Genomic DNA, 9,571 nt, shown 5'->3' on the forward strand with positions numbered 1-9,571 from the left:
TACCAAGTACCTGCACTAATTAAAAATTATAGGTGGACAAAATAATTTTTGATTATAACCATTTTTTATTAAATTAATCAGTTATAGTGATAAATAAAATTGCGTATTAATATGAGAGCGTACAAATTGTATATTAATCTTAATTTCATCAACAAAAAACAAAAATAATTCTGACATAGGTAGTAATAACTAATAAATGTGTAAAGCGTAAAACCAATAAATCTTCTGCTCGGCGGCGTTACCTATTCCTTTCAAGTGTAAAAACGGAGAAATCAAGATATCAAAAAAAATAAATAAATAATTTATCAGAGTAAAATCAAAATTATTGCTCTATGCTCTGAACATAAATTTCCGTTGATTACTCACGTTTTATCAAATGTAGGCGAAATGTAATGATTATTATTATATTTAATTATTGTACGTTTTTATCTTTCGCTAAATCGAACATTATTGTTGTGGGCGACTATAATAATAATAAATGCGCGAATTCGACCTTATGTTCGAGATATAATATAGTATACGCTGTTGGCTGTTGCACAACGATAATTCTCTTAATAATAATTAATAGATAAAATAATAATAATAATAATAATAATAATAATATTGCGCCGTTGTAAAATATGAATTAAAACGTAACGTGTACAATTATTTAATATGTATAGCCTTCATCGGTATTAATTAATCTCCGCACAAGTGTAGTTACCGCGACAAAAATGTCGTACATGCCGCGGTTATCTGACCGCGCGATTTGAATAATATTCCCAGATATTATTACGAGTACCTACATTATTGCGAACATCGAAGGACGTGATTGACAATTCATTATCAATTGTCTATAATACACGCGGATAGATATTACGTCTGTAGGCCTATATGGGATAGTACCTATACCCCGTAGCGCAGTTAACGAGTTGTGTCCCGACTAAATTTTTCGTACACAAGTTGTGTCCCGATGATAAAAGTGGGGTACACGAATTGTGTCCCAACTGTTTTATGAAGTTTTACACAAGTTAAATAAAAAAAGTTTTTATAAATTCAAATCGAGAAATTTTTTCATTTCAATGTTGTATAATTACCAACTCATATTTTATAAAATAGTTGCAGAATATAAAATTCGATTCTATCCATTCAAATTTTTGCCTAATATGTAATCTTATTAAAATTGTTAATGTAGTTATTTTTACTTTTTATTTATATTAGTTTGATCAAACTTGAGGGACACAATTCGTGAAACCTGAAAAATACATAGGGACACAACTCGTTTGCATCCCCCTGTAGCAGTGGTCTTCTACCTTTTTAGACTCGCGAACCAATTTCTTAGACCTGCATTATTCGCGACCCACGTAAGCTTTGTAGAAAAACAAAAAAAAGCTAAAAATCGCTCAATGATTTTTAGTAGTACCATGATAACTGAATAAATAAAAATTACATTTTAGTAGGTAGAATATTTATTAATATTTATATATTTTCATCTATTACATTTAATTTTTATTTCAAAAAGTAGACTTATCGCGACCCAATTTTGGATCGCGTAAGCTTTAAGACTGACTCACGGTAAGTACCTACACTGTTTAAAATTTTAAAAATCCATATTTATATATTATGTGTGTCGGGTATGACAGAAAAAAATGAAATATTACCTATTCAGAATTAAGCAATTTGAACTTTTTTTTGGCTAATAAAGCTGACATGGGTCGCAAAAAATGTATGGTAAAAAAATTGGGTCACGAGACAAAATGTTTGAAGACCACTGCCCTAGTACGTAGGTTAGGTATTTATGTGAAAGACATCGATGTGCATTATGTGTACACACACGAGCATTATAACTATACTATACCTACATTAATACGACGACAATATTATGCAACCAGATGTTTACGGAACAGTTTTTTGAACGACAAGTATTTTGTTTTGGTCTAAAGCGCGTCTCCGATTAAACATTATTAACAGGTGACTTCCTCTCGATTAGTGCATTCATATCGGTGTATAAGTAGGGCTTGGATTTATGTAAGCAACAATATGTTTTTATTTGCAACTTCCGATTTTATTGCTTGTCAGTAATGTACATCGAATCACATCTCCCACATGATGAGATTAACGGTGGTGTTTTTATTTTGCTTATTTTTGCATATTTTGGACGAAATGCATATTATTGCATGTTTTGAATAAAATTAATGATATTGCACATTTCGGCTATAAAAACGCAAAAAATGCATGTCTTGTTCTAGACTTTTTATCGTGTGACTGCCAACAGGCGACAATATAATGTATTGACGCTGTTCAAAAATACCTTGTATAAGAAGTAAGAACATAACAGGTTTAACAGAAGCTCGTTCAGTTTTGAAGATTTAAAACACCAAGTAATTATTTTGTGTATTATACGCATTTGAATAGCATGAATAGTTAAAAATAATATTATTTTATTAATTTTAAAACGTATGATTTTTTTTTTTTTTTAGTGTATATTTCACACTCTATGGCGTATATAATGTTAATTATTAATTACATTAATTATATACTTTTAATAAACCAAATGCATATTTTACAATTTTTTATTGCATATAAATCCCATCCCTAGTTATAAATAAATTAAAACAATACGACTACCCTGTCATCAGTGCATTGTATCTACAATTCAACGTAGATGTGTAAAGTATTTGATTAATACTTCTGTATTTTAAATATATATAAATACTTTTATAATAATATAATTGTGGTTTATAAACTTTTATTATTTTATTAAAATTATTACAATTTATATTTGTAAAAAATTTCAAAAATATCATTTTTTGTAAGTTATTTTAATTTAAAATTTACTAGCCATTTAGACAAATTGTAAATAAAATTATAATAATAATGATAAAAATAAAATTAAGTAGGTATTTGAAAATTATTTGAAATACTTTTTTTTTAACAATATTTTATTTACATATGTATTCAAATATTTTTTTAAAGTATTCTCTACAACACTGAATTTCAATATAGTTCAACACCGAGTGACTTCCAGCCTCAAATTTTAGGGCGTAAACGATTCCACCGGCTACTGTTTATAATATCTACATATTGATTTCGCCAGCTATTAGTTCCGCCGACAATTATCTATAATATTTAGGTATTGATTCCGCCGGCTTCTGTTTATCGGTGAACGAAAATTTGCTATGTCGTACATGTGTGACATATTAAATAATATTAATTAGATTATACATTTTAATTTTGATTTATATAATTATTATTATCATTAATATATTCACATACACGTATTAATTAGGATACACATTTTAATTTATACACACACAATATTATTATTATCATTTTATACAATTTAGACTATACATTTTAATATTTTTTAATATATTCACATAAATATTAATATTAATAATTATTGTTTTTTTTTTTCATAAAAATTAAAAATTTTGTAATACTTTAAATAGAAATTTAATAATATTTATTGTTGATTTATTTTATCACAACAATAAAAATATTTGGATAATTAAATACTTTAAAATTGTTATTTATTTATTCATAGAAGGTGCAATTCATTTTTTTATTTTTATGGTGACGTAAACTAAAAAGTTTAAAAACCGCTGCTATATATTTAAAAATACATATACACGGGGAGGGAGGGGGTAAACAATGTCCGGCAGAATCGATATGTAGATATTCCAAACAGTAACCGGCGGAATCGATACAAACCTTTTTCCTAAATACGTAGGTAGTTTCGGCGGAATCAATAATTTCCCGAATTTTAAACTCCATTAACGGATAAGAATAACCTAGATTTTTTCACCCTAGATATCCTAGCATGATATTAGCGAATGTTAAATTACATTTTCCTTAAGTCAATTTTATAATATGTTGGTACAATTTTCAGATATTGATGAGAGTGAATATGAGGGAGGATGAATACTATAGGGGTTATGACACTCAAAAAAAATATTCAAAGCTTATTTCTATAAGCCAATATAATTTTAATTTTGGCTAATATATAAATTATTCCTAATCTAATGATTAAATTATTTTTAGTACTATATAGAGTTAAAAGTTATCTTGAAGGTATTAAACATATCAAACACGAAGTAATACTTGGGCTAAAACATCTGTACAAAAAATTTTGTGGGCCGTAAAAAATAATCATCATCATTATTATTATTTATTACAAACAATCAAGTATTTATACGTTTTATTATTGTATTTTCATGCAAAATTAAAAAATTAAAAATATGATTTCCGAATATCTAACATTTTTTTTTCTTTTACAAACTTAATTATGATTTACGTTCTTTTAATTTGTCTTCCCTCATTAATCCACCACAATGATCAAATGTTGATTTATGTTGATCATAATGACGGTTTATTTAGACACCTATAACACTATTACCGATTAAAAAAATTATTTTATTAATTATTTCACAACAAAAATGTTACAATTATTATCTTTGTTGAAAAAATCAAAGTTCAATATTCATCTTCGTATATTACTAATTTACTTTTATAGCGACATAATTATTTAATTTTAAATTTACAAATTTACGTATTTTCCTAATAATTAATAAAAAATAAAATATATATACGTTTGGATACTGATTTGACGAATTATTAAAAGGCTTAATAAATATTGAAAAAAAGTATACAGTACGAAATACCTACGATATTTAAGATAACTATCGTTTATCAGTATTATCGGCTTTCATCAAGAGTATTATAAAAATAAATATTTATAATATACGTAAACGATAAACAAAAAACATACCACGATACAATAATATAAACTAGATGGATTTTTCGAATTTTTGATAATATAATTAATAGGTAACATTAGAAAGGTATAAAGTATAAAATATATACATTCAATATATGTTTATTGTTTATTGTATTTATTATTTTTTGATTTTGGCCATAAACAAAAAAAAAATATTATAACATTATTTCATATTATGATACTTTGCTGTTATAAAATTGTAATTGGAACACGAATTTTTTTTTTTTACGCACCTGTATATTTTTGGATTTTACTTAGATATTTTTAAATATCGTAATGATTTAAGCTAATGTCAATAAATTTTTTTTCATATTAGTTGAATATTTTCACTATTTTTTAATCCACACTTATTGAAATACTTAAAAGTTTTTATAATAGTTGGTACTATAGAAAAATAATTACTATTATAAGTTACCTTGGACAATACCACCTATATGGCATACAATTATTTTCTGTATAATGTTTTATTTACTTTTTTACGTAAATTTGAGTTATTCCAAGCACTAATTTACATTTTTATTATGAAAAAAATCTTGTATAAAAAATTAAAAGATATGAAAACAATAAAGTTTTTAAATGAGAAATATATATAAAGTATTTTTAAAACAATAGAAATGAACTTTAGGCGTAAATATCAATAAATATTAGCTATTACAATTCGTTCTCATCAATTTTGACTAATGTTTAGTACTATGTAATAAAAACTTAAAACAACGGTTGTTAATAATTTAAAATTTTAGTGTGTTAAACATTTATTTAAAAATTACATTATAAATATGTTTAATTGCGCCTTCAATATTAGAAGATAGGCCACATAAAATACTAGTGCAGTCGTTCAGACATAAGCCTTTGGGTAATATCATTGATTATAAATAATCAACAGTAATATCAACCTGTAATAACATAATTTGGTATGTGTGTGCTGAAAAGGTATGATGAATATTTACATAATAAAATTGCTTCATAAAAAAGTTTATCTTATTTTAGTGTTTGTAAATATTTATATACAGATTTCAAACATAAACTTAAGTATATGCTGCCATCTGTCAAAACGAAATTGTAACTTTTCAAAAAATGTGATAATATTATAAAACGAGCAAAAACATTTATTACTTTATTACGATCTCCATATCCATATAACATTATCTCAACAAAAATAAAATATCCTCAAGCATCCATTAAAATAGAAGATTATCTTTCGAAGCGAATTCCATTACCATTTTCATGCTTAATTTTTTCCTAGTGTACCTATGTATATTTCATGTACATAAAATGCTTATTTCAATCGTCAACTAAAAATAAATTATAAGCGATAAGTACTAAAGTCATTTGAGATATTTGTAAGCATGAGGAATATAAAATTTAAATAATATTTTATGAAGGTCTAAAGACAAAAATTTGAACCAATAAGTAAAATTCCCAGAGTAAAAATATACAGGATTTACAATTTTAAAAAATTTTAAAAAACGTAATGTAAAATTTCAAGAGTACGAAAGACGAGACCAGTCATGAAGTTTTGGTTTCAAGATGATCCAATAAATTTTAAATGTGTAAAATACATTTTAGTTCTGTAAATGTATATTCCCCTCTGTATTTTGCATGAAAAATGGTTTTTTTTATTTAAAAAGTTCTTGATAAAAATAATGAACTTTATGTTAATTTATCTTTGAATAAAAAGAAGAGAAAAATCTTTTGGTTTAAGTTTCAAGATGGTCCAATAAATATTGAGTGTGTTATTAACATTTTAGTTCTGTAAATGCATTGTCTCATGTGTATTATGCATGAAAAATGATTGTTTTAATTTAAAAAATTATGGAAAAACATATTGAACTTGATGTTATTTATCTTAAAATAAAAGGACAAGGAGAATCTTTTTTTTTAGTTTCATGTTGCTCCAATAAATTAAAATGTTCTATAAATATTTTTATGAAAATTCTAACAATCAAATACTAAAATTTATTGTAAATAAATTGCCTCATACTTATTAAACTAGTTTTTAATAATAAATATATTTTGTTGTCCATTTTAATTACATTTTCCAACCCAACATCAATATGGGCAATAGTTTTTTCACCAAAATATTATAAACAGACGTAAAATTCTATAATGGCAAGCGACCTAAAATGAAAAAAGAATTATATTATAGAAGAGTATTTTTATCAAGAAATACTTACAACTAAATCAACAATAATCAAGTTTTTTGAAACTAAGTTATTGTATGGGAAGGTCAATGAGCACCTCAATGTTCTCCATTGGCACAAGAAATAAATCTTACATTAAAGATTTAACTGATTGTTAACAGGCACACACATAATGTTTAATGCATATCACACTAAGCAATGGATGAATAAAATATCATATTCGTCTCCAATACCTAGAATCCATATTTTGTTGTTGACCTAACATGAGAACAGATTAGCTCATTTCAAACTTAGAATTTATAAAATGAACAAAATATAATTTTTAAACAGTATTCACAATTTTTTTACACTTTATGACTATTTTAAAGTAATAAGTTTTTTTTTAACTTTTGCTTATTTCAATTAAAAAATAAAATATCATTTACGATAAATGCAAGAACCCACAGTCAGCTTACCTTCAATTTCTGCCAAAATCATCTTGTTACAATATGATTTTAAATACCACAAAATCACGTGTATTAGAAAAAAAATGTATACATTATCCATTTAAAGAGCGTAAGAATGATATACGTTTGATACGTCTGCTAAAAATAAAAATAAAATTACTAGTTATATCAAATGAAAAAACAAAAAAATGGTATTTTTTTAAACAAATATAGAATTACACAAGATAAAGTTTGTTGGCAAGCAACGACAAAATGTATTGTGCAGTTGATTAAGAAGATTCTAACCATTGTATCAAAAAATAAAACATTATAAAGTAAATACATTTAAAAATCATTACCTGATACCTGAATGAACATCATATAAACCAGAACAAAAAACAAGTATTGAAACTGTATAGTAAAACCTGATTTTAGATATCACTTGTAAAAATACCATTTCTATAATTATAAAACAGTTTTAGTATACAAAGAAAAACTCAATAAACACAATAAACATTATAGTAAGCTAGATCCAATGAAAATTTTAAATAATCTAATAATTTATAATGCTTCATGATAATCTGGTGAAAATTGAACGATTTATTCCGGTATTACATATTTTGCTTAAAATGAACATTAAGTAGACAATCCTATTGTAAGAAATTATGACAAGTATTTTGGTGGAGGTTCCAAAATGATCCAACAAATATTGAGAGCGTTATTCAACAATCTGTTTTTTACACACACATATGAGCCATATACGTAAGCACGAAAAAAATGATTTCAGTTTCATATACTGGAAAATTACATAATATGAACATTAAGTAGACAATCCTATTGTAAGAAATGATGACAAGTAATTTGGTGATGGTTTCAAGATGATCAAATGATTATTGAAAAAGTTATTCAACAATCAGTTTTCTTACACTTACATATGAGCCATATACGTAGTACAAAATATTGATTTAAGATTCAAACACTGGAAAAATAAATAATATGAACATTAAATAGACAATCCTATTGTAAACAATGATGACAAGTATTTTGGTGGTGGTTTCAAGATGATCCAACCACTATTGAGAGAGTTATTCAACAATTAGTTTTCTTACAGTCGCATATCAACTAAATTTGTAGCACAAAAAATTGATTTAAGATTCCAACTTGGGAAAATAAATAATATGAACATTAAATAGACAATCCTAATGTAAAAAATGATGACAATACTCTAACAAAAACTCATGATTAATAAGACAATTTTATAATAAAATATGCCCTATACTTAAAAAACATTTTTAAAATAAATAAAACGTATAGTTTACTCACTATTATTTATCCAAAGCCAGCCTAATATTTATAGAAGACATAGTTGTGAGTGTCTAACACACTTTGATCCGGTATTTGTATGTATAAACTCATTAATCCTAAAATGAAAAAATAATTTTATCAAAATAAAATATTTTTTATTATAAAGAATATTTACAAAGACATTTTTCTTGATTTTTGAAGTTCGAATTATTGTCTGTGAAGATCACTGAACACTTTGATTCTCTTTATTCAACAAGATTAGTCACACAGTGTATGAAGTTCATAGAAATCACATTCTGCTCACAAAATATTAGGAATATTCTCCTTCATTATTATATATTTGTTGTTGTTAACCATCACCTACGAGCAGATACACATTATCAAACGAAATAAAATAAAACAACACCTATTATCTATCCAAACATTTTATTTTTAAATCATAGTTTTTAAACACTCAAAGATTTTTCGATAACAAAAAACGTTTCAAATATCTCGTATATCGCTTAAAAAAGTAAAATATCAAATACGACAAATGATAGAATTCATAAAACGCTTACCTTTAAGTTTGGTCATAACTGGTCTCGTTTCAATATTAATCTTAACTCTACGAATCCAGGTCTCTTGACAAAGTTGTATACACATTATACTTTGGTGTGCGTTTGATGTTTCTACTAAAACAAATAATAAAAAATTACTAGTTAATGGTACACGATGAAACGATAAAATGGCAATTTTTTAAACTAAAATAGAATTATAGATGATAAACATAGGCGGCTAAATATCAGCTATGACTGATTTTATTCTACAGCCCGATAAGAGGATACCTACATTTAGAAAATTATAAAAAAAGTAGTATTAACGAAAAAAATTTACGTGAAATCGAATTCATTTAAAATCATTGGCAATTACCTGATTTAAACATCAAACACAGCAGAGAAAAA

The sequence above is a fragment of the Melanaphis sacchari genome, unplaced genomic scaffold, assembly GCF_002803265.2.
Source record: "Melanaphis sacchari strain LSU unplaced genomic scaffold, SCAv2.0 Contig14_pilon_pilon, whole genome shotgun sequence".
Lineage (NCBI taxonomy): Eukaryota > Metazoa > Arthropoda > Insecta > Hemiptera > Aphididae > Melanaphis > Melanaphis sacchari.